Source organism: Callorhinus ursinus, unplaced genomic scaffold (genome assembly GCF_003265705.2).
Source record: "Callorhinus ursinus isolate GAN/ISIS: 27379988/994484 unplaced genomic scaffold, GSC_fseal_2.0 scaffold18, whole genome shotgun sequence".
Classification (NCBI taxonomy): domain Eukaryota; kingdom Metazoa; phylum Chordata; class Mammalia; order Carnivora; family Otariidae; genus Callorhinus; species Callorhinus ursinus.
Genome location: NW_027397080.1, coordinates 18581522 through 18593711, shown reverse-complemented (window position 1 = coordinate 18593711; position 12190 = coordinate 18581522).

Genomic DNA, 12190 nt, shown 5'->3' with positions numbered 1-12190 from the left:
AGGGGGGAGTCAGCCTGAAGAATGTCTTCACAGGGACCAAACTTATCACATCACAAGATGTTTGGCATCAGAAAGACCGGGGTTTGTGTGCCAGCTGTGCCACTTCCTGGCTAAGTGACCTCAGGCAAGTCCCTTTACTTCTCGGGGCCTCAGCTTGCTCATCTTTGAAAGGGGTGAGAAACTACCTTTCAGGCTTGTGTGGATTGAGCATGTGGCGGAAACGAAAACAGCAGGTAAACTGTAAAGAGCTGCTTCTTCATCCCGGAAATGAGCATCTGTAATGGACCTGCTTCCTGCTAGGCCTCTCTCCGGCAAGCATGACAGAGAAGGTCGTGGTCCCCAGAGGTGACTTTCCAGGGGTCGGAGCCGGACGGTCAGCCGGGAGGCCAGTGAGAGAGTCTGGAGGACGCTGGCAAGGGCGACGCAGTGGGGCGCCGGTGTGGCTGGGCCCAGGAAGGCCTCTTTGGGCGGGTGACATCTGGACGTAAGAGGTCCATGGCTGAAGCTCTTTAGGACACGTGTCATAAATAGAGGGACAGCCCCGAGGAAGGGAAAAGCGGGTCTGGCTAGGGACAAAAGGAGGCCAGGGCTGGAATCTGCAGGGCTCGAGGCGTCGAGACACGGAAGACGGTAGGTGGCTTTCCCAGGGCTGCTGATGTGACTCACGGTCCCCGCCCTGGCCGAGGGTCCGTTGGGTGGTGCCTGCGTACAGAGTCTCAAGAGGTGGGCCTGTGCTTGAGGACATGGGTCCTTTTCTTGAAACAGAGAGAGCTTCCCAGGCTGGATGGGCTGGAGAGAAAGCAGGAGGGGTCCCCAGGCAGGGCCCCTCAGGGGCGGGATTAGGCACCTGCCTGAGCCCCTCATGCGTCTGGCCCTGATGGGAAGATGGGGGGGGCGGTTAACGGGCAGGAACGGGGCAGGGGAGGAAAGCAGGGGGCAGCAAGGGGGCGACAGGAGCCCTGAGGTCCAAAGGTGCAGGGAGGCGTGGGCAGGCCGGGCAGGTGCCTGGAGCTGGACCACAGAGGCTCAAGGACACATTTGCAGATTGGCTCTTGAGGCTGCCTCCAGTACCCCACACACAGGGGTTGGCCTGCTCAACCCAGAGATCCTGCATCCTCAAAAAAACCCCCAAAGGGCCAGTGCGCATTCACTGACCATGAGCCTGAGCAAAATGGGTCTTTCTAGAAATGTCATTTTCTCCCCACTGCAATTGGTCTGATTGAAGGTATTTTCGCTTTTAAGCTCCCCGGTCGTTGGCTTTGTCCTTCTGAATCCCAACTTCCCATCTTTCTGGCTGTGCAGCATTGGGCAAGCGGCACCACCTCCCTGTGCCTCTGTCTCCTTGGCTGTAAAGCAGAAGCCAGCTAAAGGCAGGGCAGCTGGACGAGGTCTGTGACTACGGTGATAACGGATGCTCAGCTCCAGGCATATTCATTCGCAGACCAACTGCTGTTCTCCGAGAGGGGTCCGGGGCTTGCCCAGAGGGCTGGGACCGGCCTTCCAGGTGCCAGCGCAGCTCGGGGGACAGAGAGCTTTGTGTTGGCCACAGCAAACTGCAGCTTCAGTTACCCTCCTTGGTCACAGCGTGGGGAGGAAGGGGAGCCTGGGGCGCAGACGAAGGAGGCTGCAGAGCTTGAGCCTCCGTGGGGGCCCAGACAAGGGACAGCCATCGCGGAGCTCAGAGTGGCCGTGCTCTGTGACGATGAAGTCCGCAAGCTCCAAGACACGGCAGTTGTGCTCCTGGTCCAACCCCCGCCGCAAAAGCAAGCACAGGGGCTTCACTGCTCCAAGGGTGGACGAGAAGCGTCAGCATCTCCTGGGAGTGGGTCAGAAATGCAGATTTCCAGGCTCCACCGCAGTCCTACCAAATCAGACTCTGCCCCCCTCACAAGAGCCGCGGGTCATTTGTGAGCTAAGTCTGAGCAGCGGTGGTCTAGGGGACAGTGTCCCGCACAGCCTTGTCTGTGGCAGGTGTCCCTCGCTGGGGGATGGGGAGGGCGTGCCACGGCTGGAGGCAAGGTGGCCGTGTGCCCGCGGGGACACACAGGGATCCCACGTCGTGGGCTGAGCAGAAGAAGCAGGAATGGGGACGAGAACCCACGTACTAGAAACACGCACATGGAAAAATAACAGACAGGACAGCGTTGGGACAGTTGGTGGAAGGAATGTGGACTGTATGTCAGGGAACAGTGCTGTGTCATGTGAACTCTCCCGAATGTGATCGCTGTTCCGGGTTAGGTAATACAACGGTGCTTGTTCTCCGGAGGCGCCCTCGACATCCAGGGCTGAAGGGTCCTCATGTGTGCAGCAGACGTCCATATGGGTCCGTCCAAAATAAAGTACATTGGTACGTGGAGAGAGAGCACATACAGCAAAATGTTAATAACTGGTGAATCTAGGTGAAAGGGACATGGGAGTTCATTTTGTTTTTCTTGTCGTCTTTTTGAGGGCTTACATTTTTTTTTTCAAATTTAAAGTAAGATAGAATACTAAAAAATTCCGCACAACACATTTGTGCCAATTTAAGGCAATATGTATTTTATGAGAACAGAGAGAACCGGAGAGACTGGCGAAGTGTCCTCTCAGGGAAGGGGAAGCAAGTGAGAGGCGGGCCTTGCTGACTGGGGCACCTGGGACTCAGGAGGGCGACGGGTGTGACACTGAGGGGCCTGGCCCCCGGAGCCCTTTCCTCACCTGTGAACAGGGGAGCAGGGGACCCATATGGACGTCTGCTGCACACATGGGGACCCTTCAGCCCTGGATGTCGAGGGCGCCTCCAGTATTACCTAACCCAGAACAGCGATCACATTCGGGAGAGTTCACACGACACAACACTGTTCGCTGACATACAGGTGAGCAGGGGTACCTTGCCACGAGGCTTGCGGCTCTAGAGTTGGAAGGACCCTTTACACAGTTGCTGGGCCCATAGTGAGAACTCAGCGAACTGGGCTGTCCCGGTGCTGGGTCCTCCTGTCCCAGGATCACAGACTCTGGATGTCAGAGAATCCACCCCTCCGTCCTGCGACTGAATCACCTTTACGGAGTCCTGCTGGCCAGCGCCCAGCCTCTGCTTGATCTCCTCTTAATGACAGGACACTTACTCTCAAAGCAGTTCATCTCATCTCAGGTTGGTATATTGGCAGCTCTTTTTTTCTTTTTTAACTTTTTTTAATAAAAATCGAGGCCTAATTGACATACCACATTATGTTAGTTTCAGGTGTACAACATAATGATTCGATCTTTGTATAGATTGCAGATGATCACCTCAGTAAGTCTCGTTAGCGTCTGTTGCCGCACATAACTACAATTTTTTTCTTGTGTTGAGAACTTTCAAGATCTAGTCTCTTGGCAACCTTCAAATATGCAGTGCGGTATTATTAATGGTAGTTGTCATGCCGTACATCACATCCCCATGGCTTGGTTATTTTATAACTGGAAGTTTGTACCTTTTGACCCCTTCTCCCGTTTCACCCGCTCCCACCCCCAACCTCTGCACCGCCAGTCTGTTCTCTGTATGTGTGAGTTCGGTTGTTTTTTGTTTTTTAGTATTTTTTAGAATCCATATGTAAGAGAGATCATACAGTGGCTGTCTTTTTCTGTCTGGTTTATTTCACGTAACCTAATGCCCTCAAGGTGCATCCGTGTGGTTGCAAATGGCAAGATTTCCCTCTTTGTTATGACTGAATAATATTCCCTTGTATATATAGATCACATCTTCTTTATCCATTCATCTGTCGATGGACACTCAGCTTATTTTCCATATCCTGAGTGTTGTAAATCATGCTGCAAAGAACTAGGAGTGCAGATATCTTTTTTTTAAACTAGTGTTTTCGTTTTCTTCAGATAAATACCCAGAAGTGGAATTACTGGATCATGTGGTAGTTGTATTTTTAATTTTTTGAGGAACCTCCATACTGTTTTCCACGGTAGCTGCACCAATTTGCATTCCCACCAACAGTGTGCAAAGGTTCCCTTTTCTCCAAATCCTCCCCCACACTTGTTATTTCCTGTCTTTTTGATAATAACCATTCTGACAGGTGTAAAGTGATATCTCATTGTGATCTTGATTTGCATGTCCCTGATGATGAGTGATCTTGAGCATCTTTTCGGGAGCCTATTGGCCATCTGGATATCTTCTTTGGGAAAATGTCTATTCAGTTCCTCTGCCCATTTTTTTCAAATTAGATTGTTTGTTTTTTTACTATTGAGTTGTAGGAGTTCTTTATATATTTTGGATATTAACCTCTTATCAGATATATGATTTGCAAATATTTTCTTCCACTCAGTAGGTCGTCTTTTTGTTTTGTTGGTGGTTTCTTTTGCTCTACAGAAGCTTGATGTGGTCCCACTTGTTTATTTTGGTTTTTTTTTTTGTTGTTGTTGTTGTTGTTTTTGTTAGTATGGCGTCAAGTCCAAAATATTATCACAGAGACCAATGTCAAGGAGCTTACCATCTATGTTTTTTTCCTAAGAGTTTTATGGTTTCAGGTCTTACATTCAAGTCTTTAATCCATTTGTGTTCATTTTTGCGTCCAGTGTAAGATAGGGGTCTAGTTTCATTCTTTTGCGCATGGCTCTCTCATTTCCCAGCAGCAACATTTGCTGAAGAGCCTGTCGTTTCCCCAGTGTGTATTCTTGGCAGCTTTGTCATAGATCTATTGACCATATTTGTGTGGGTTTATTTCTGGGATCCCCATTGTGTTCCATTGATCTGTGTGTCTGTTTTTACATCAATACTATAACTGTTTTGATGACTGTAGCTTCGAAATCAGGACATGTTATGCCTCTAGCTTCACTGTTCTTTCTCAACTGCCGGTTCTTTCTGATATGGAGTCCAGCTTTATGTACTGGGGGTCCCCTCCCATGGAGTCCAGCCCTTTCTCTTGGCACCGCACGGAGCGCTTCACATATCTAGTCCACAGGCAAGTTCCAGCCGCCTTGGTCTCTCCGGTCCCTCTAGCCATCCCTCCTGCTGCTCCAGGTCCCCCACGTTTCTTCCCTCCCACCTCCCAACCTTCTTATTTGTCCGGATCCTTCCACCCCGCAGGCCTGAACACAGACTCTGGGTGCAGAATGCAGATAAGACTTTTCCTTTTATGGGGTGGACTTAACTGATGCCATGGCTCCCCTTTGCTCTTATCTTTCTCTGGGCATCCTAAAAGGCCCAGCTTTCTGCAACATAAAGGTGGGGCTCCTAGCCTGCCTCCCTTCCTCCCTTGGCCAGAGGAGGGGCAGGCTGAGTCTGCCATGTGCCAGGAAGACCAGAGGAGACCCCAGCCAACCATAGGCATTTGTAACTGAAAATGTGTTTTTTTTCCTCTTTTCTTTTACTTATAAAATAAAACAAGTTCATCAAAAAAATGTGAAACAGTTCAGAAGTGGATAAAGTAAAAAGCAGTGTCCTTTTCTCCTCCCCCCCTCCCCCCCAAATCTTAACCTGTGTCGACAGTTTGGTGTGGTTCCTTCCGGGCATTTTTTCCCTTCCATATGTAAGTAAGTATTTTTTTCTTTCCTCCCAGAGGGCACACTACACAGATAGCTCATTTATCGGGGTGATGTTTCCATGTTAGCACATAGAGCCCCAACCCATTTCTTTCCTTATGTTTTAAGTGACATATTAAAGACAACTTTATTAACTATTCTTGGAACAATGGTATGCCTGCAGCCAGCACACGAGCAGCATGACGGGTTTCAAGTGAAAAGCACATTATTTCCAGTGCAGACCCCTGTCCCACCCCAACACTGACCCCTGCTCAGAGTTCTCTATGCGCACCTTAACGAGGGCTCCCTTGTGGAAATGCCACAGGCCGAGATCATTCCGTGTACGGTCTCGTCGCTGCCCAGGGCCACAAGGGGTGGGCACGCCACACTTGTGACTAACCTCCTGCTGATGACACTTAGGTCATCCTTAGCTTTTCACTTTTAGACAAGGCTGCAGGCCTCCCACTGCCCAGATGCCCTTAGGTCCGTGTAGGAAACATCCCGAAATGGGCTGGCTGGACCAGAGCCCATTGGCTAGACCCAACTGCAATCAAGCAGGTGCACAGTCCCATCGGTGAACGCGATAACACAGGAGGGAAAAGAGCACCGGACCAGGAGCCGAGACACCCGGGTTCCAGCTCCAACTCTGCTGCTCCCCTGCTGGGAATTCCAAAAAAGTCACTTTCCCTCTCTGGGCCCGTTTCCTCACCCTCAAATGGGGATGCTGGCCCAGAGGGCAGTGGAGGCCTTGCCTGCCTTGCAAGCAGGACCCCAGTCTCTAAAAGTGGGGTGAGAGGACCCTTCTCCAGCTCTCTGTGCAATTCTTCCTTGTGATCTGGAACTGACTCTCTCTGCTCTGGGTAACCATGGAAGGGCTCTTGGACTTTTCCGGTGGTTGGTGTTGGGACTGGGGGTTCGGTTTCTGTTCGAGGACCTGTCTGCGTGGGGCCGGTCTGTGGCCCCCTCCAGAGAGAAGTGGCGCTGGGACGAGAGGGGGGCCGTGGATGCCTGGGGGAGAGTGTCAAAGGACCTTACAAAGGCCCTTCCAGATCAGCCTCCCATCAATTACTTGAAGTCCTGTCACATGACCGCAGGAGGGTCTTCTGTCGTTTAGGGTCCGACCAAGAAACAGAAACACTCTAGGTATTTCAGACAGAGAGACTTATACAGGGAGTTGGTTCCACAGGTCATGGGAGAGCTAAGAGCCGAAGAGTCAGCCCAGAGATTCGCTGGTGCCCTGGGGATTGAGGGAGCAATCAAGGGGATGCACTCGATTGCAGTTGGGTGCTCTGCCCTGGGGTGGCGGGGTCCGCAGAGCCCGGAAGCCCGGGCTGCCTGGTGCCAGGTGGAGGCTGCTGCGTGGGAGCTGTACCACGGCGGGGATGCAGCTGCTGCTGGCCATCTCACTTGACGAGAAAGATTCCAGCTTCTGTCTCTATCCGCCTCTTCCGTCTCCCCAGACCCTGCCTCGCCTGGATGGAACCGCGCTGGCAACCCCCTGGCAAGGGAGTCTGGGACACGCAGCCCACAGACACCGGCCCCCTGCCACACAGGAAGGAAGGTGTTGGAGGCGAGAGGCCTGGGACTGGCCCTGTGACGACTTGTCCTTAAATGCTTCAGGTGTTGGGGAGCTCACTCTCGAGCTCTGGAAGGAGCAGCAACAGTCCATTTCGTTGCCAGCTGAGTATGAACGTTGGCTCAGAATAAGGAAGAAATTTCCCTGTGACTCCCCACCTAAGCCGAGGGATCCATCTTTGGAGCATCAGCCCTTTGTGTAGTAGGACAGTTGGCTGCCTCAAGCCTCCTGGCTTTGCTCACGCTCTCGTATCTGCCAGGAAAGCCCTTCCCACCCTCCACTGCTTGGCTACTTTACCCATCTGATGAGATCGAGCTCTTCCAGGAACCTTCTGGCACACCCTGTGCCCTTCCATAGCACCTCAGACTTCGTTCTCTGTTTGGCACTAACCATGTCACGGTAAACGTGGATTTCCGCCTTTGGCCCCCCTGACTCACTGAGGGCACGGAGACTGATGGCCTTGGGCAGCACCACATTACAGAGACACCTCCAGTGTGCCGAGCCTACCAGAACTTTGCAGACGTGATCTAACTTAATCCTCCCGGTGACCCTGAAAGTAGCTATGATTAATCCCCAGTTTTCAGCTGGAGGATCTGCGCAGAGCTGGGATTTGAACCCAGCTTCTTCTGGCTGGGAAGGCCACGTTCCTTAGCCGTGGGCCACGTGGTCTTGTCACGGCACAGCTGGGCAGGGGGTGCGACTGCCTCAGTGAGACGTTTTCGGTTCAGCTTCTGGCGCCTCATCCCCCACCCTCTGTCCCAGCCCCTACGTCAGCCCCTCGCAGACGAGGATGCCGTTCCCATGGCCACTTCTCCATTCTGAAATGACCAAGCGGCCAGGCTGGGACGGCGGCTCTAACCACAGATTGACAGATGTTTCCATGTGTGGAAGTGGGGTCTGAGTCTTGAGGCGCTGTTTTCGCTGTTCCCTTTTCGGCTCTTTTCCTTGGGCGACGTGGCCCATCATGGTTTCGTGGCCCTGATGTGTTTCCCATGTGTACTGCTCACAATCTTTAGACTGTTCTTAACAGTCCCTTTTGTGAGCACAGCACGTTCCAGTTTGCAGAGCCTGTTTATACATATTAGCTCATTGGATCTTCCCAGCAAACCTAGGACGGGGCTTACTTGACAGATGAGGGTTCAGAGAGTCTAAGAAATGACAGCAACAACAGTTTGCAGCCCTTGGCTGAACTCTTAGCATGCGTCCCTGAAGCACCGTGCTAAACCACGTGACGCAGCCGTGGGAGGCGGGTAGCGTTATTATTCCTATTCTAGAAGTAGGGAACTTGAAGCTCAGAGAGGATAGCTGACTTGCCCAAGGTCACAGAGCAGCAAATCCAGACCCATCTCTTAATTCCTGGTCCAGTGTTCTAGCCAACTCTTGAGAACAGCTGTAAAACTGAGCAAAAATGCATTGCTATATCTCAACAAATCTGTGACATCACTGCATACAGAAACACCACTATTTTATATGCCATAGGAAATAAAAATGCTGTCAGTTAGGCTAAGGCAATACTTTCTTATCACTTAGACTTTTTTTATTTCACACTTAATAAAAGAGCTCCTTTAGATTTAGGTGCATAACATACATGTATCACTCTTGTACATACATAAAAGGAACATTTATATGAAAAAAGTGATATGAAATTTACACGAAAATGTACTTCATCACATTCAAAATCTGGCTCTGAGCCAGAGTGACCAATGCCTGTGCTTTTTTTAAAAAAAGATTTTATTTATTTATTTGACAGAGAGAGACACAGCAGGAAAGGGAACACAAGCAGGGGGAGCGGGAGAGGGAGAAGCAGGCCTCCTGCTGAGCAGGGAGCGTGACACGGGCCTCGATCCCAGGGCCCCGGGATCATGACCTGAGCCGAAGGCAGATGCTTAACCGACTGAGCCACCCAGGCGCCCCTACCTGTGCTTTTTCAAACAGTATTGTCCTCTATGTCAGCAAGTGTTGGTGATTTCTCTCTCTCTCTCCCTTGCCGTTTTTAAACGCATTTTATTCAGCAAAAGCTTACGTATAATAAAGTGCACAAATCATAAGTATATCTGATGAGTTTTTATCTATGTAAATATACATCTGTGATCATTGGTGGGCTGATTGTTAAATATTTAGGAATTTTGCAAACCAGCTTTTAAACTGTTTATTGTTCAAAATCAGCCATCGTGGGAATATTTACACCATGGAAACTGGCAAATGCTACAATTCTGGGCTTTTTTCTCCCTCAGGGACCAGTTTACCAGCACAGAATTGAACTACCACTGGGTTTAGGAGAGAGATTTCCAGCACCCCCTAGAAGGCTAACTTTATGCTCTCCCTCACCCCCCTGCCACAAGCTAACCATTCTGAAGCAGCTTTTCTTCTAAGAATCCGTAGGTGGACTGATGGCCGCAGGTGCCAGGCCCTCCAAGGGCTCTGCATTGTGCAGTGCTCCCCACTTTTCACTCCCACAGGAAGAATGCTGTTAAACACGTCTGCTTGCCCACGTCCCCTGCCCTGTACCCACAGCCGTCTGGTTCCTAGAGGCAAAGAAGAATACTTCTGTATTGTCTCCAGGATTTATTTTTCCCAAGCCACAGAAACCCATACTAGAGAGATGCTTGGCTTGAGAACTCCATCCAGAGGGCCCCTGGCCAATAGCCCTGGTAAGACACCACCCCAGTTTTCAGAGATAGTAAAATATGGAAAATGGCGCCTCTTAGAACCGCTGAAACACTGAGCACTATTACCCTTCTGAATGTCTTCCTTTCTGGTTTCCTTTGAGAAGCAGCTCAGCTTGGCGATTGAGCCTATAAAGATGTGCCTGCGTTCCCTGGAGGCCAGCGATCTCACAGGGTGAGCTGGGTCTGCCCGCTTCTCTGGGGTCAGCCCCGAGCTGGAAAGAGAACCCGAACCCAGCAGGAAATCTCGGCGTTGCCACCAGCCTGCTTCTGGACGTCTCTGGGGATTGCTCAAAGTGTACCCTTATGGGGTGGCACCTTGGACACACCCCTGTGATGACTGTTTCAGGGTCAGCATCGTCTTCTCCACCCGGCCGTGACCTTCTGCGACTGGCTTTTAATCACCCCTGGGCTCCCGCAGAGCCCAGCACACCCCTGACATGGGGCAAGTGGCCGGGATATATTTGGATGAGTGAGCAGATGACAGAGCAGGGAGGGAGAGACTTCATCCTGAAGGCCCGTCTCACTGCCCTTGAGAAAGTCGCTTCTCTGTCAAATCCACAAGGGCACTTGAGATGACCACGCAAAATGGCTTCGCAGGAGCTCTGTGGGCTTAAGAACATGAATCATGTGACCCCTTCGGAGAAGTCAGGACTCACGTGCTATTTGAGTCCTTGCCCTGGGCCCGGACACAGAGCACTTTGCATGAATCCCTTCAGTGCTTCTCAAAGTGTGGGCCACAGACCAGCAGTGTCAGCATCCCTCCGGAACTTGACGGAAATGCAAATTCTTGGGCTCCTGCTGAATCTGAAACCCTGGGGATATGGCTAGTAGTTTGTCTTTGACAGGTGCTCCAGAAGGTTTTGCTGAAAGCTAACATTTGCAAATCACGGCATGAGCTCACCATCAACACAGGGTTCGATCCCATGACCCTGAGTCTGCCCACCAGTCCTGTGAGGTAGGTACTGTTATCATAAAGAGCAAAAGCCTCGGTCATGCGGCTTGGTCCCCAACATGTCCAGACTGGAAGACAATTTTTTTTAAAAAAGGTATCATTCCTACACCATACAATTAACCCTTTTATAAGGTGTACCATTCAGTGGTTCTTAGTATAGTCATGAGGTTATGCGATCATTACCACTCATGTTCATTGCCTCCAAAGCAATGTTGTACCTTTCAGCAGTCACTGTGCATCTCCCCCTCTCCCAGCCCCTGGCAACCTCTCATCTACTTTCCATCTCTATGGGTTTGCCTATTCTGGACATTTCATATAAATGGAATCCTATAACTTGTGGTCTTTTGTTTCACTGAGCATCATGTTTGCAAGGTCTATCCATGTTGTAGCATGTGTCAGTCCTTCTTTCCTTTGTGTGGCTGAGTAATATTCCGTCGTATGGAGAGACCACATTTTGTTTACCCATTCACCCACTGATGGGCTTGGGTTGTTTCCACCTTGTGGCTATTGTGAAGAGTGCTCCTGGGAATATTTGTGTACAAGTGCTTGTTGGAACACCTATTTTTGATTCTTTTGGGCATATATCTAGCATTAGAATTGCTGGATCATGTGGTAACTCTGTGTATAACTTTCTGAGGAACTGGCAGACTGTTTTCCAAAGTGGCTGAACCATTTTAAATTCCCACCAGCAGTGTATGAAGGTTCTAATTCCTTCACATCCTTGCCAACATTTGCTATTTCCTTATTTTTTCCCCTTTAATTGTAGCCGTTCTAGCGGATGTGAAGTGGTATCTCATTGCACTTTTGATTTGCATTTCCCTCATAATTAGTGATGTTGAGCATCTTCATGTGCTTGCTGGCCATTTGCATATCATCTTTGGAGAGATGTCTATTCAAGTCCTTTGTTTATTTTTGAATTGAATTTTTTTGTTGTTGAGTTTAGGAGTTCTCTGTATATTCTGGATATTAATCTTGTATATCAGATATATGATTTGCAACTATTTTCTCCCATTCCATAGGTTTTCTTTGGACTCTGTCAATAGTGTCTTTTGCTGCACAATTTTTTTTTATTTTGATGAAATGCAATTTATCTATTTTTTTCTTTTGTTGTTTGTGCTTTCATTTCATATCTAAGAATTCAAGGTCATGAAGATTTAACCCCTATGTTTTCTGTTTTCTTTTTTTCAAGATTTTTATTAATTAATTTATTTATTTGAGAAAGAGAGAGCATGAGTGGGGGGAGGAGCAGAGGGAGAGGGACAAGCAGATTCTGTGCTGAACATGGAGCCTAACACAGGGTTCGATCCCATGACCCTGAGATCATGGCCTGAGCTGAAATCAAGAGTTGGATTCTCAACCGACTGAGCCGCCCAGGTACCCCAACCCCTTTGTTTTCTTCTGAGAGTTTTATTGCTTCCGTGTTTACATTTAGGTCTTTGATCCATTTTGAGTTGATTTTTGTATATGGTGTGAGGTAGGGGTCGAAACTCATTTTTTTTCATGTGGGTGTCC